General features: G+C 39.5%; 1 protein-coding gene across 1 annotated transcript in view; it reads right to left on the bottom strand.

Annotated features, from left to right (window-relative positions):
- Ank2 (ankyrin 2) overlaps positions 1–16,927 on the bottom strand; it is a 675,290-nt gene that overhangs the window by 560,784 nt on the left and 97,579 nt on the right. The window lies entirely within an intron of this gene.

Below are 16,927 nucleotides of genomic sequence, written 5' to 3'. Positions count from 1 at the left end.
TTGTGAAAGAGAGGTACCCTTGCTCCAGAGTGTGTTACTGAATATGTTAAAGCTGTAGTGAAATGCTTCTTCTACTCATGTAGTTATTAAAAATTTTAAAAATGATTAAAAATAATTTGGGATTCCAGCCAATGGAGTGGTGCTGCCTACAGTGTGCATTATCTTCCCACCCCAGTTAACCTAATGTAGATAGTCTCTAATGGGCCTGCCCAGAAGTTTACCTAATCTAGATAGATAATCTGTCACAGGCATATCCAGAGGCTTCTCTCCTAGGTAATCCTAGATTCCACCAAATGGACAGTGGAAAACCTCATTTAATTTTATGTCTTATAGGGTTTATACTGAGTACAGTATTGTATAACTGTAATAATTTAGCTGTAAACCTAAAAATTTTCAGCCAATTTTGAAAGAGATGCACCTTAGCTCAGGAAATTATTATTGAATATGTCAATCTGTTGTAATGAAATGCTTCTTCTAAGTATGTGGTTAATAAATAAATAATTTAAAAATAAATTACTTTAAAAAATACCCTTGCTTCCAGTTCCTTTGTGCTGGTCTACAGAGACTTTGAATGCTCAGTGCCTCTGACAGAACACATAGTATTCCTTCTGCAACTGAGAAATGTGGTTCTGGCCTTTGCATATATGTTTGTTCTTTTCTGAGAGAAGAGAAGTAGAGCTAAAGTGTCCTCTTCACTGTGAGTGTACTCTCTGTTTGTGATGGTCCCACTACAGACTATTTCATGACTTTTTTTATTTTGATTCTTTCATGGCAGAGATTTTTTCTGTGAGTCTCACATATATAAAACACTAAAAAACCATTTATAACAAATTAAATATTAACTAGACAAATACATTCAGCCTCCATTTTCTCAGCATCTTTCCTCTAGTAGCTAAAACAAAACAAAAAACAAATTTAAAAAAAAACAACATACTATCAATGAAGATGAAGTCTCACTAATTTTAGCCCAGTTTTCCTTTCCCCTAATTTTAACAACTACTTAAATAGTAATAATAGGTATGGTTGCTTTCCTCCTTCCTAGCCATTTTCTAGAACATTTCCATTCTTACCTTACAGTTGGTCCAGTCTCAACTGGTAAAAGTCACAATTAGGAGCTAGGGATGTAGCTCAGTGGTAAAGTACTTGCCTAATAGGTACACAGCCTTGGGTTGAATACCTAACATCCAAAGCAAAACAACAAAAATACCCCTCATATCTGAACAAATGAATGAATATTCAGTTGACTCTGTAGGGACCACAAGAGCTTTTATAAAAGCAGCAGCTTTAACAAGCCCCTCCATGACTCCCAATGAAGAGAATCGCAGTGTTAACAGTGTATAGATATTGTGTTCCAAACGATGGAGATTATATAATTCAACAAAAATATAATTATTAGCAACAATAACCTGTAACTTATGTGCTCCTAAAATACCAAAGTTGCATTGACTATCTTACATATATCATCTCAATTATTATTCAAAACTACTCTATAAAAGCCATCTTGTGATCTACATTCTGTAGACAAGGAAAATGAGGATCTGAGATGTAGGTGGACATGCCTGAGATCATATTACTATCAACAGTAAATACGAAATCCAGGTTTCTCAGCTTTGTAATGCCTAGGTCTTAGCTATAGCTGTTTTTCCAGATCAAAGTAATATAAACAAGTAATATGTTGGCAGACTAGGCATCAAAGAACTTGGCGATAGGTAATCTTTACAGAAACCATGAAACTTCAGCTGAACTTTGAGGTAGTAAGGAGGAGAAAACAATTGGAGCAAACGAGAAGGATGGGAAGATCCAAAGGAGAGTGGAGGCAAATGAATGAAGCAGGACTTCTCAAGGCAATGCAAGAGGCAAGGAACAGACCAGTCTAGCTGAGTACTGTTCACAGACAGAGAAAATGTAGAAAAGAAACAGCTGAAGCTAGACCTTACAGGTCTTAAAACTAAAAGTATTAGCAATAATAACCAATAAAATAATAACCAATAACTTACAGTGTTATAAGTTGTAGAATCTGACCATTACTGAGCGATGACCAGTTGTGCCCAAAATGTTTAAGTAAACAAATGACATGATTAATGGTGATTTTAAGAAGATTCATCTAATGAGTGGAGAGACTAGGTTAGAAAGAAACAAAAGAGATGATGAGTATGTGGAAACAGAAAGCTAGTAAGGCCCTTACAAGACAAACACACTCAAAACATATCTACCAAAGGACAAACTGTCAGTTAAACCTCTGGGCTTTAGCCAAATATTTTCTCTCTCCCCAGGTCAAGGTTAGTACTGGAATCAGTGGCTCTAGCTACTAAACTGTGAGTTCCATGAAGCAGGGGATGCTGGTTTAACATAAATCTCACATGCCTAACCAGCACCTGCCAGGCAATCATCACTGGATGCATGGTTACTGGATGTGAGAATGAATGAATGAGTCAGAGTTCTCATGAAAACATCAAATTCCACACTCAATGTTATGAAGGTGAAGGTGAGGTGAAAACACTGAAAAAAAAAGTGGAATGCATTCTTTGCAGATTATTGTGCAACTTTACAGATCATGTTCCCCTAATGTGAAGATTAAGCAATGCCTCATCATAATTAAAGGCAATGTAGGGTCAGAATCTGTATATTCATTTAAACAAACCAGTTATTCAAAAAAGGCAGGTTTGAAGCCATCAGGGGAAAATGGATCCAATGTCCTCTGGTCCCCATGAACACCTGCACTCACACTGTGCACATAAACTCATGCAGACAAAACTCATACACATAAAATAATAAATAAGTAAATATTTCCTGAAAAAAAAAGGTGGAAATGAAGAGGAAGATAGAGGAAGATGCCCAGTGTTGACCTCTGGCCTCTACGCAAACATTCACACACAAACATGTACATACACCACACACACAAGATTTAAGAATCTAATAAATGTCACCATCTATTAGACTACACAGCAAAGTTGTAGTCTGTGTATAGTGATGTACCTCCAACATGACCACATTTGTTCATTCATTCAGTTTAGGGTTTGGGAGTCTACAATGTACAGGAATTGATTCAAAGGTGAGTGAGGCATAGTCTAGGCCATCACAGATGTAACGGCATGAAAATAACCAAGAGCCACTGTGATGTGCTGGAGTGTGCAGTTAACAGAGGGGCGAAGGATGCGAGGAGACTTAATCCTAAAACCGTCAAAGAAAATGAGGTGAATACTGACATAGTGTGCTGGACACAGGGATGTTAAAAATGAACTATAATTCATATAGATCATTTACTTGTAATAAAAATAAATGTCAAGGGCCTACCATGTGCCCAAATGCTAGAAAAAAAATCATGTGGCTTTGTCCCTACTGTCTATGTCAATGGCTAAGAAAATGGTCTTTTTATAGGGCCAATGGATAGAAAAACAGGTAATTGTGTATATGTGTTCATCTAAGAAATAATATGCTATCAAAATGAGGGAAAACTTATTAAGTAAATACATAAGTAATTTTAAAATTACTTTGGATGTCACTAAGGAAATACATAAATAAACATTACTTTATAAAAGGGTTTAATTTAAAGTGAACTCCTTCTTTCTAAAGTCACATATGTGGTATTTGGAATGCAAATGCTAGAGGATATATCTAAGTACTGAGGTTACATCTGTAGTCTATTAAGGAAGTTGCTTTCCTAACTTCAGTAATAAAAAAAGAGAGACATGCTGAACTACATGCATGTCTTAAATGTACTTTGCAATACTTCATTCTTTTTGTTGTTGTTTTGGTTTGGTTGGTGTTGCTGGAGATGGAACCTAGGCCGCTGCACATTCCACCACTGTGCTGCACACTCTGCCCTTCTGTCACTTTGTTTTGAATAAAAATAACAACCCCATGCCCACAGGACAGGTTTCACAACTCCATCAAACTGGATAGAGTCAGCAAGAAAGAAGCACACAAGAGGTAGGAAATGCCTTTTCCTTCCTGAGCACAGCATTCAGAAAGGCTGAAAATACTCCCTAGCGTCACTTCTTTAAATATTTTAGGCCAGAATGAAGGATCTGAACTGACAGGCAGTGTCCTCAGGGCAGCTGGTCATCCACAGAGCTGATGCATCCCAGAGAAAAAATGGCGCCTTGCCTTCACCTCCTGCTGTGCTGACTACAAACAAAGAAGCTGGTCTCCTGCGCAGAGTGGTCTGACGAGGTCATGTGAAGTCATGTATAGCTCTATGTTCTTGAGGCAGAAGGGGCGGGGGTATTTTGTTCGTTTTCAGCATTCTCAAGATCATTTTCCCATGTAAACTTCCAAATTAGCTCTAAATCTGGAATCTAATATTTTCATTTGAAATAAGTCGATAATGTTTTTAAATGGTTAGTTTCAGTGGGAACCCTTGCAGGTAGTACTTCAGCCAAGTGATCAAGCACTCCTCTTCAGAGGTAAGTCATCTCAGTGAGATTATGTCTAATGAGATGTGAGGAAAATGGCATTTAATTTTGAGATCATTTCCCCCCATAATCATAATTCAGTCTAGTTAGAAGAAAATCAACCCAAAAATTCCAACAGAGGAGCACCCCACAATACACATCAGTGTCCCAATACTCCTCAAACAAAGTCACTGAAAACAAAGAAAGCTCTGAACTATCCCAGCACAGAAGAAACTAAGAAAACAGGACCAAAGTGTCTAGAGCAGGATGAGGGCATCCCAGGTCCTCAAATAGTTCAGCCAGTAAAAGTGCTTGCCATGTAGGAGAACATCAATCGATGGTCCAACCCCGGCTTCAAGGCCTGAAAACCACATCAATGACCAGCACAGCAAACGACATTGGTGCAGTAGCGGCAGTTTCATCTTGGGGGTAATCGACAGCTACCTAATTGGACTTAAAGCCCACTCAATGGGAGGAAACTCATGTGGGGTACTGTAAACCTAGCCAAATACACATAGCTGGAGAGGTCATAGATCTTAGAGAAAACCCAAGGCTCTCATATTCCTAGACAAATGTAATTTTTTACTATGTGCAAAATATGGATCCTAAACTTTACAGACAAGTATCCCAGTCACCACCCACCAAAGTAGCTTCTTCTTCAACAGACAGAGATTATTACAGAGTTATACCACCGGTCACACACAGAGATTCTCTGTGAATTCCCCAAGCCTAAGTGGCACATTAGGATGCAACCTCTACACCTAAGACTCACGGAACAAAGAACAAGAGAGTAAGAGGACACTAATGCATCTCTCAACTCTCATCACTGAAGCTCCCTCACGCAACAGAGGGCCAGGAACACAAAAGGCCACAAATGGCCAAAATGCAGAGAATAAGAGTCAGCAGAGTGTGGGTCCTTGACAGGACTCCTATATTGAGGTCCAACCACCCACGGCTCAGAGACCATTGTGGAAGAGGGGGCAGAAAGATAGAAAGAGCCAGGGAGGAGGTGCATGACCATACGGAAACAGTTCACAACACACTGGGGACCCTTCTCAAACAGTATTGGTGTCAGCATGCACAAGACCCATGCAAACTTAGGCAGACAGAAACCCAGCACAGAACTGTGGAAACAAACAGTAGGCCCAGTCTTAGTCAAAGAATTATTGGCAACTGATTACTGTTGGGTGAGGAAGTGCTGATCTTCTTGAAGGGAGAGACTCTAGATAGGCTGACTAAGCCCTGGTGGATGAACTTTCAGTGAGGGACATCTCGGGACACTAACTTTACATAATAGGCTTTAATACAAATGACAGAATGTATGAACTCCAGTGAGGGAACTATGGGAGGTGTCAAAGGGGAAGGGGGAAAAGGGTATAAAGATGATTTTATGTATGAAACATAAAAATTCAATTAAAAAATTTTTAAATTTTTAATTTTTAAAAGTGCTTGCCATGCAAGCCTGACAACCGAGTTTGATCCCCAGAACCATGTAAAGGTGAAAAGAGAGGATCAACTCACTTCATAGAATGTGCGCACACAAATCACGCACAGTGATAAGTAAAATAATTTTTAATTAATGTTCAAAAGCACTGGGGACTGTCAATCAACTGTGGACCTTAGTCAATTACATCACAACTAATACATTGAATTCATAATGATGTATACCAGTTATAATACATGTACCAGATTAACATGAGCTGTAAGTAAAAGAAGTGACTGACAGATAATAGAATTCTTACCACCTGCTCAACTTTTCTGTAAACATAAAATTGTCCTAAAAATAAAATGTAATAAAAGAAAAATAGGTGGTCTCTCATGAAATAAGTAAAAATGCTTTTCACCTTTTTAATTTATATTTTGACTTATGTTTTGTAAATTAGTGCTATGTTTAGATCAAATTTCTACTCTTTTGTGAAACTTGAGAGAAATGTGCATATGTTATTCAACACTGCAAAACAGATTTCCCAGCTTCAAAAAGAAAATTCAGAGGGAGGGAAAGGGGAATGGAGAGGCTAGATATTATATCACACTTGGAAACAGTGCAGATCAAAAGTTCTTGCAGAGATGAGATCTGATGTCTGCTAGAGGGGCATCTCACTGCTTCTAGCTAAAAGGCTAGGAACTGCACAGTGTTGCTCTTAGAAATCCCAAACAGATGTTCAACCACTGGCCAAGAAGATACACAGTGTGGGGAGACCAGCTTCCATTTGGCTGACCCTTGCCCAGGAAAACAAAACTTCACCAGTATGCAGACATTATTAGGGCTAGAAAAATCCTCCAGAGACCATCTAGTTCAATCCCTTCATTTTCACAGAGAAGGGAATTTTAGCAGCTAGTTCATCTTTGATTAGCAATGATTGTACACAACTGTCCTCTGAGCCAGACAGGTGCCATCTTCATGAGCTCAGTCATGCCCACTTGCAAAAAAATCATCACAGATGGGCTTGTTGACTATTGACCTCCCACATAGAAGTGGGGGCAGGGAGGGTCACGGGATCCTTACCTGACTATCCTCCCACTCCTTTCAACCCATTGTGGGCAGTTGAGCACTTTGGATGAGGCGTTGGTGGGCCAGGGAAGCACAACAGAGAGGGGGTCCATCTATGCAGCCATGGGGAAACCACAGCTTGTGAAGTCACGCTGGGCGAAGACTTTCCTGGCAGCCTTGGGAGGAAGCACCCACACTCCTCTAAGTAGACCCTCACCTACTGCTCTGTAAATGAGCCCAATAAACTAATACGTTCTCCAGGGTGAACTTTGGTGGAATCATATCTCAGATTGTCATTGGGACCTTTAGAGGAGGAGGTAGACGCTGGTTACGTCTCCAAAAAGGGAAGGAGTTTTAGCAACAGCAATTCTCATTACTTTTACAAAATGTAAAAAATAAAAGATATTAATATCCTAAGATTTTCTTAATCATGTCTTTACAAGTATTTGCTTGAGACAGGTGATCTCTCCCACTTGAATTTCTATTATGGAGAAGGCGGGAAATTGAGATGGGAAATGAACAAGGGCGAAGGCGCAAACAAGGAAAACACCGCAGTGAAAGAATTGGTGGACGCGCCAGTGAGCGCGTGCACAGAAAGCCAATCCATTTATTAAAGGAAGGGGCGGGGCTCCAGCACAGGGACCTGGAGCCACAGCCATAGAGGGTTTTCGGAGGCAAAAATGAGAATTTAAACAATCAGCCATTTTCTCAGTGCCAGTTCTTAGAGAACTCGGGAAAAGCATACAGCCTTACTCAAGTAAGACTCAAGCTCACCAGCTAGAAAAGGCCTGAACATAGCGCACTGAACCAGGGAACTGAAGAGTCCATAACCGTGGGACAGACTCCCCCTGTATTGCAATTTTAACTGCACATCTCCAGGTAGGTAGTAAGCTGAGCATCTTCACACTGCTTTGTTCAGTGTAAAGAAGAGCTGGAGTACAAGATAGATGATGCACTGAAGGAGCTGTGCTTGGAGCAGAAAAGTGGTCATGACTGGAATAGAAGGCTGGGTGAAGGGGGTACCATATAATGTCCCCTCTTAGTGACAGCAGAAATGGCAACTGAGACTCAGAGTACGAGCCAGGCAGTCATCGTGTTTATTCAAACGAGCAGGGAAAGCCTTGGCCAAAAGCTCTCACAGCCCTTTTCTCAGCATCTGAGTACAACCCAAAAGCCTGGCTCTCTCTGCTTTGAGAAGAGCAGTCCCAGCACCCTTTCTTTTATTGTTTCCACAGAGAGCCATATCAATCCATCCTTTCTAACTCCTCTCTATATTTAGTTTGCTGACAATGGTTTTCACTTTGTTTCCAATTCCTCTTGGACTAGTTACTTGTTTAAACAAAAGTGAAGGCCCTGACAACACACTCAATGTAGGAGAAATTCATGTTTAGACTTGAAAATATGCCCCTGGTAAATCAATAACTTTGCTCTCAACAAAACCTACAACTCATTGTGTATCACAAGCAGCAAAGCAAACAAACAAAAACTTTGAAATTGTATTGCTGCTCTGCCCCCTCTGGCTGGAAAACACACAAACAGCAAGGCTCTCTAAAGAGCCAATAGATATAAATTAAGTCAGCTCTGTTCCAAGTCTAGCCATCCTGCTGATTCTTCTAAGTACTCCCCAACTCCCCCACCTCCAAGTGAGCTCCTTTTTTGTCTGCAGGGACATTGGGCCAGAGGTCTGGAACTGAAGCCATCAGATAACTGCTGATGAGAGACCAGGAACAAATGCTTCCTTTATGCAGCTTGCAGAGACAAAATGAGTTTGACTCACAAACTCAACACATTTGTGAGACACTGCAGAGGCTGTCATGTGCCAACATTGAACTTCAGACAGTTTGAATGCTTTCTATTTGATATAGGCTGTGAGTTGAGTGGTTTTCTCAAATTATTGTCAATGAAGGTTATTTTTTCTTTTATGTTCATTCATTCATTTATTCATTCATTCATTCATGGGGTAGGCATGTGTGCCTTGGTGAATGCAGAGGTGAGGGGACATCTTGTGGTCAGTTCTCTCCTTCCTCTGTGTGGGGTCTGGAGATGTAACTAGAACTGTCAGGCTTGAAGACAACTGTCTTTACCTTCTGAGCCATCTTACATCAGATGACTTTCTGAACTTGAGTTCTGTTGTCCTACACCATATTGGCCTCATCAAGTTCAAAGAATCAACAGCTAAAACAGAAGCATAAAAACTCCCATCTTATCTCCAGTCCTGTGACATAAAGCTGGAAGAGCTGAGGATGGTGGGAATTTGAGATGCTGAGTTCTGAGTAACTTAATCCAAGGAAGTATTATGCCTCCAATAACTGATGATGCAGATCCATTGATCTTTGAGTATTTCAATTTTACTGTTTTTTACATCCAAAGCTTCCTCATTAGGGTTAATTCCTTGAAAATACAGGAACAGTCCACACACACACACACACACACACACACACACACATACATATCTCCATACATATATGGAGAGATGGTTCAGCAATTAAGACCTCTTGCTTCTCAATCATGAGGACCAGAGTTCAAATCCTAGCACACCATGTAAAAGCTGAGTGTCTGGCACATACCTGTAACCCTACCTCCAAAGGGTAGGAGACAAGAGGATCTCCGTGGCTTGAAGGTTTATATCCTTTCTGAGAAAACTCCTTGGTTCAGGGAGATACCTTGCCTCCGAGGAATAATAGAGTGATGGAGTGTACTGAGTGTCTCAGGATTCTGCATGTGCACAGGTACACACCCCTGCACAATCATGCACACATACGCACAAAAATTTATTTATTTATTAATCTTTTAAAACCAGATACAAACAATTTAGGTGGTCATTAATCTTAATCTCTTTAAAAAGAAAAGGCTGAGTGACACCTTCCACCTTTGTGTGGTAGTCCCTTTCCCCACGAGACTGAATTTCTTTAACAGAGATGCTCTTGTTTCATTCTGTATCCAAGGACTTATTACAAGCCTGGGATATGGTAAGTGCTCATTGGAGGAAAGAACTAGGTACGAAGGAAGACTGTGCTCAAAAGTAGAAACCAGCCAGGTGTGGTGGCACGTGCTTTGATCCCAGCACTTAAGAGGCAGAATCAGGCAGACTAAAGGCCAATGTCTATGACATTGAGGCCAACCTGGTCTACGTGGCAAGTTCAAGACCAATTGGAGCTCCAGGGACACTCTATCTCAAAAATAAACAACAAAACCAAAACAAAACAGATTCAAAAACTAGAGCATCTGGAAAGAGGCTATCACAGAACTCAGAGATGAAGCATGAACAGAGTTTGGTGGAAACAAGATTGGGGTCAGTGACCCCATGCTGACATCCTGATTTTCCCATTTTCTATCTGTACGACATGAAAGTAGTAACAACCTCTTTGTGAATCACCTCATCTCTAAAAAGGGGAGAAGAATTTTGCAAGATCATTGTGGAGAATGTTCGTGAAAACAGTGTTCAATAAACGGTGATTCCCGTGAGTGTTTCTTCAGGTTTTGTTTGGTTTTTTTAAAGATAGGTTCTGACTAGTCTTGAACTCACTGTTTAGACAAGAACAACTTTAAACATTTTATTCTCCTGCCTCCTGTCTCCACGTCCCCAGGTCTGAAATTCTTAATGCGTATCATCACACCCAGTTTATATGATGTTGGGGTTCAAACCCAGAATGCCCTGCATGCTAGGCAAGCACTGTAGGATCTCTGCTACATTCCCAACCCTGATGAGGCTTTTTATGAAAAATTAGGATTTTTTAATTTATTATTTTTATTTTATGTATATGACTGTATTGCCTGCATGTATGTAAGTGCACCTGTGTCATGCAATGCCCATGAAGGTCAGAAGAGGGTGTGGGATCCCCTGGAAATGGAGTTACACATGGTTGTTGTCATGTGGGTGCTGGGAATCAAACCCGGGTCCTCTGCAGGAATGGCCAGTGCTCTTAACTATTGAGCTGTCTCTCCAGCCTCAAAAATTAGGACTTAATGTTCTTTGTCCTTATAAATCATAATGACTCTCACAGCTGTAGGTACTTTTCTGAGTATGTTAACTACATAGTTAACATTAATATGATGTCATATTAATCTAGTCAGTCACCAGAAAAAGCATGAGTGTCCCCATTATACATGAGAAAATTAAAGCTTGCATTCTTACGGTTCTTATGACAAGAGTACAGTTATAATCAGCAGTGTTTTTTATTTTGTTTTCCAGTGCCAGGCTTCACACTCTGGAAAGGGTTGGATAAGGGCTCTAGCACTGAGCCATGTTCCCAAACCCAAGACTATTAGGCTATCAGAATGGGCCTTTGAGGGAATTAAAAAAAAAAAAAACTTTAAAATTTTATTTATTAATTTTATTTTATGTATATGCGTGTATCGCCTGCATGTAGGTAAGTGCACCTGTGTCATGCAATGCCTGACAGATCTCCTGGGACTGGAGTTATGGACAGTTGAAATATAGTTAAAATAATTATTCTCTAGACATGTGAAAATATAGATAAAATTTTTATTTATTTATTTATTTTTTTGGTCTTTTTGAGACAGGGTCTCCCTGTAGCCCCAGCTGTCCTGGAACGCACTATGTAGACCAGGCTGGCCTTGAACTCACAGAAATCTGCTTGCCTCTGCCTCCGGAGTGCTGGGATTAAAGGCCTTCACCACCACGCTGGGCCTAAGATTTTTATTTTGAATTATTTAATTACCTACAGAGTGGTGGGTTCATTATGGAATTTCATACACATGGAAGATTTTTTTTTTTTTTTTGGTCTTTTTGAGGCAGAGTCTCCCTGTACAAAGCCCCAGACTGCGTGGAACTCAGTATGTAGACCAGATTGGCCTTGAACTCACAGAGATCCACCTGCCTCTGCCTCCTATAGTGCTGAGACTACAGGCATGTGCCACCACGCCCGGCAGAAGATTTTTTAAAATATTTTATTATTTTTATTTCATGTGTATGAGTGTATTGCCTGCATGTGCATAAGTGCACCCGTGTCATGCAATGCCTACAGAGGACAGAAGAGACTGTCAGATTCCTTGGAACTGGAGTTATGGACAGTTGTTAGCTGCCATGTGGGTGCTGGGATTTGAACCCAAGTCTTCTGCAAGAAAAATCAGTGTTCTTAACCGCTGAGCCATCTCTCCAGCCTGGAAGCCTTTTTTTTTTTTTTGGTCTTTTTTTGAGACAGGGTCTCCCTGTAGCCCCAGCTGTCCTGGAACTCACTATGTAGACCAGGCTGGCCTTGAACTCAGAGATCCGCCTGCCTCTACCTCCCAAGTGCTGGGATTAAAGGCATGCGCCACCATGCCCAGCGGAATACATTTTTAAATGTGTAAAACATGAAGGTTTACCATCTTCCCATCCTAAAGGACACTTACACTACACGTAAGTAGCAAACTATGTAGAGTCAAACTGGTTTTATAGAAATCATTATTTGAACAAGAACTACCAATGTCCCACATTCTAACATACTAACAACCCTAGCACTCAAAAGAGATAAACTAATACAAGCACAAAGAGAATGATTATGCTTTACAGGTTAACTTCAATATCCTCTTAGCCTACACATTGGTGACAACTGTGATTCCAACCATGACTAGAAAACACTATTGCCCCCTAACATTGGCACACTCAAGATATTTTTTAAATGGGTAAAAAAAAATGGGCTTTGAGCTAGAACAGTGTCAGCATTCAGAGCAAGTGCTTCACAAAGAGCTTTTAAACACTTGACTTCAAAATTCCAAGTCAGTCAAGACTAGGTGTGGTATCCCATGCCTTTATATCCCACCTCTTGGGAGGCAGAGGCAGGCGGGTCTTTGTAAGAATAAGGCCAACCTGGTCTACATAGTGAGTTTCAGGCCAGATGATGCTACAGAGAGACCCTGTCTCAAAAAATAAAATAAAAGTAATAAAACAATAAAACCAAAATTCTGAGTCAGGTAGTTGCTAGATCCAATCTTACTATGTAACCTAGAACTCTCTGTGTAGACAGGTTGGTCTCAGATTCACAGAAATCTGCCTGCCTCTGCCTCCCAAGCGCTGGGATTAAAGGTGAGCACCACCATATCCAGCTAGAGTCTTAATTTTTATAGAAGTTAGTTTTGTTGAGTTTCTACTATGAGTAACGCATCATGTATATGCACACAGAAATGTATAACTATACCAGCATAAAAGTAAATATGGACAGGACTGGGGATGCAACTCAATGGTGTAACACTTGCCTATTGTGAATAAGGCAGTTGGTTCTATCCCTAGCATTGATTAAAAAAAATAAAATAAAGGAAACATTGTCCTTCCTAGTTTACCAACAAAAGCTGCCTGTTCAAGGGGCTTGTCCAAGATTAATAAATGGAGTCTAATTCCAAGGGCCAAGTTTTCCTTCTATGCCAAAGCTATTCCCCATTTCTAGTATAAAAATTCATAAAATCTTAGTAAAATAGCATTTTCCCAATGGCTTCTTCCATTTCCACCTAGAACATTGGCAAGTTTTACTAGTCCTGGGCTATCTGGAGACCTCACATCTCATCTGGGTGACTGCTGGGGGGCTCCAGGTATAATGCATTTACTCCAATTCTCGCCCACCCACTACATTGCCAAAGCTCACCTGACCAAACTCTATTCTTTTATAGCTCTTTAAAGCAGGAATTACCATTATGACAGTGGATGCTAGAGTTTATTCCTCTGAGATAGCTCATTCATTCATTCATTGAATAAATATTAAATGAGAACTCAATATACAATGCCCTCAACAATCGAAAGCTGTTATTCTTAGTGCCAGCTGTAGAAAGAAGCTCTGTTCATGTTTAGGTAAGCCATCGCCTGCCATTGAAGCACAGATATAGAAGTCACTTTCTCTATGTGTGATAGGCGTATTTTTCAAGCACTTATTCTTTTCTCATTTTATACATGTAGTACCACATTTAAAACTCACAAGAAGCCTATAAATTGGTACCAATGATGTTCCTCTTTTATATATGAGGGAATTAAAGCATTGTGCTGTTATATAAAATAGTAGAATCAGAGTTTGAACTGAACTGTCTCCAGAACTTCTGTCTCTAGTTGCTTTATTTTAGTGTCTCTAGCTTTTTCAAATAATAATTCGGCTATACACATCTTAATTTGCCTTGTATAAGACTGTTTTTCTATCAAAATTAATAGCACTATTTTATTTCAAACGTGTTCTTTGAATAATAAATCATATTATCATATAGGCACCAATAAAAATGCAAATGTTAACTGAATAAGACTGGAATAGGTAAATGATGCAAGACTATTAATTTTGCTGATTTTACCGTAATCAGGGAAATTACTTTCATAATGTGTTCACTGGGGTGTAGAGGAAGCATGGGAAAGAAGGAAAAGTATAAGACACAAGTTAGTAGAGCTTGATTCAAGACCAGGACCTGCCTCTGGACAGATATTCAACAAGAGGCAAGTCACACAACCCAAAGCTCCAGTTTATCTCATGTATTAAGTGGAGTTAGAGGTGTCAAGACCCAGAGTAGCTGTGAAAATGAATCAGATTGTATGGGAACAGGACCTCAAACAGTAGCTTTATCGCTGCAATATAATGAATTCTCCAAACGATAGATGCTTAGTTATTCTTTGGAACATCTTCTAATGCACTATATGCCATTTCTATTGTTAATGAAAATAAGCTCTTGAAGATTTAAATAGTTTTTGAATAGGCATAAAATATTATGGAGCTAATGGAAATGTATATCAATTCCTGCTACAATCTTTATTCTTCAGTGTTATAGTATGAAGATGAATCCAACTCACAATTTTTTCTTTGAAGGCCTTGCAAGATTCTATTAGCCTAAGTGTCTAACCATTCTAGGTGGCCTCACATGTAGGCTGAAATAGTAACACTACACCACAGTACCGGACAGTTATTTTTATTCTAGAATCTAGAACTTCAAAGACTGAGAAGCCAAGGCTTATGACTCATCACGAGGGACCAGAAGGAAATCCCAAAACAATGAGGTAGCATAAAGAAAGCTCTGTCCCTCTGTTCCACTGTGAAAGCACAGAATTGTTTGGAAAGAGATACCATGTTTATAGCTCCCTGTATTGTGTTTAAAGGAGTAAAAAGAGGTAAAAGAGAATGGAGGGGTCTGATTAAATTATAAACCATAAATACCATTATATTACATTAACATTTTCTAAGCTTTTTTAGGCATTTATTTCATTTTTTGTTAGTCTGTTCCCATAGCATGTCTTGGCGAGACAGTAATGTGGCAAGATGATGAAGAATTGTGTATTCTTTCTTAAAAGATGCAAAAAAACGCTAAATTTACAACTGCACTCAACTAAGAGAGTGCTACAATCCCACAGTCTACAAGCCTAAATCAGAGACCAAGCTCTGTGCACACTGTCTAACACAGAATGCTAAACAACTTTGCCAATTACATAACTCACACACCTCCCTGTGGACTTAGTGATTCTCAAACAGCTGGATTGTGAAATGAAGGCCATAAACTAGCTTTTTCCAAGGATAACTTAAAACATGAGGCTATTGTCTCATGACATGCTTCATTACTAAGAAAGTATCATGTTTGATTTTACTTCTTATATAAGTTTGTAGAGGAGAAATAATCAAACACTTTTTTAAGGAAAAAAAAAAAGGAAATCAGAAAAAGAATCCAGGGTCAGGGGTGACAAAAAGGACAACATAGACAGGCGTAGTTTCTGTGCTAGTTTGTCTCTCCATCACTGTAACAAAATACTCTGACCAATACCAACTTGGGGAGGAAGAGGTTTATTCAGCTTACATGTCTGGGGTCACACTTCATCAGGCAGTCCATTGATTACAGAAACAGCACCATGTCCCACCAGAACTTGATGGTAAAACCCTATTGCTGAAGAAACCACAAATTTTGGTCACAAGACAGAGAAACCAAACTGAAACTGAGCTGGAAGCTTTCTGCCACTTGGCTAGCTTTAATAGTGCTAGAAGGTACTACACAGGTTGCTATGTAAGAAAAGTCATCAACAGTGTTACCCAGCTTTCAGCTATGATCTGCCATCAAGATATGCCCTCTAGTGAAATAGTGGCATAACTGTTATAGTAGTAACTACTTTCCGATTGGAATTGAGGCCTACACCACAGGAGGGAATCTATGTCTGGTACTGCTTAGGAGGTCATAGGGCCTAGGAGGTAAATTTACTACTATTGTTTTATTAAATGGTCATATTGTCAAACTGCCTTCTAAATACTTATATCTATATCCATAGATTATCGGTATGCTCAGCTTTCTTGGGAGAAACTTATTGTAGCAGGCAGCAGTTAATACAGACTTGTAACCAGTCAGAGTACTAAGAATAAGCAATGGTGACGTCCTCAGCCCTTAAGTAGGATTTCTACATCGCTCCCTCCCCAGGGCTCAGGGAACATTGTGGAAGAAGGCGGTGGAAAGAATGTCAGAGCCAGAAGACATGGAGATGTGCCACAAAAAGATGCTTCCTAGACATGATGTGCACTCATAAACTCAGCACAGCTGTGCTTCCCATAGAGAGGTAATAAAGAGTAAACATGGTATTCAAGGGAATTGGACGCTCATTTTCTGAATGAGTAACTTCAACAGCAATAGCCTTACAGAATTCAGCAACTGGAATGGTGTAATTTTACCAAACAAGCTTTAAAAACTGACAGAAAACTTTTTTTTTTAAGACATTCAAATTTTATAAGTTTATGAGACTTCACTAGAAGGGCATGGTGGACCTGTAATACCAGCACTTGGGAGACAAAGGCAGGAGGAGTTCAAGGCCAATAACTGTATAGTGAGCTCCAGGCCAGCTTAAGCTACATGGTGAGAGTCTGTTTAAAAATAAATTCCTATTTCAAAAGTTTATAGCAATTTTAACTCAAAACATCTTTTATATAGTAAATACAAATTTCACTCATTGGGGTCCACTTAAATATACATAACACACTTTTACAATTGCAGCTTAGTCATACATTATCAGATATATAATATGCATTTTACTTTAGGTATTATAAAAAAGTTGCTGTTGTTAAAGAGAAACAAAAATGGAATGCAGATGAAGAAAGTATAGAAGATG

This window comes from Nannospalax galili, unplaced genomic scaffold (genome assembly GCF_000622305.1).
Source record: "Nannospalax galili isolate Female #2095 unplaced genomic scaffold, S.galili_v1.0 scaffold216, whole genome shotgun sequence".
Classification (NCBI taxonomy): Eukaryota; Metazoa; Chordata; class Mammalia; order Rodentia; family Spalacidae; genus Nannospalax; species Nannospalax galili.
This window is presented reverse-complemented; position numbering and strand designations above follow the sequence as displayed.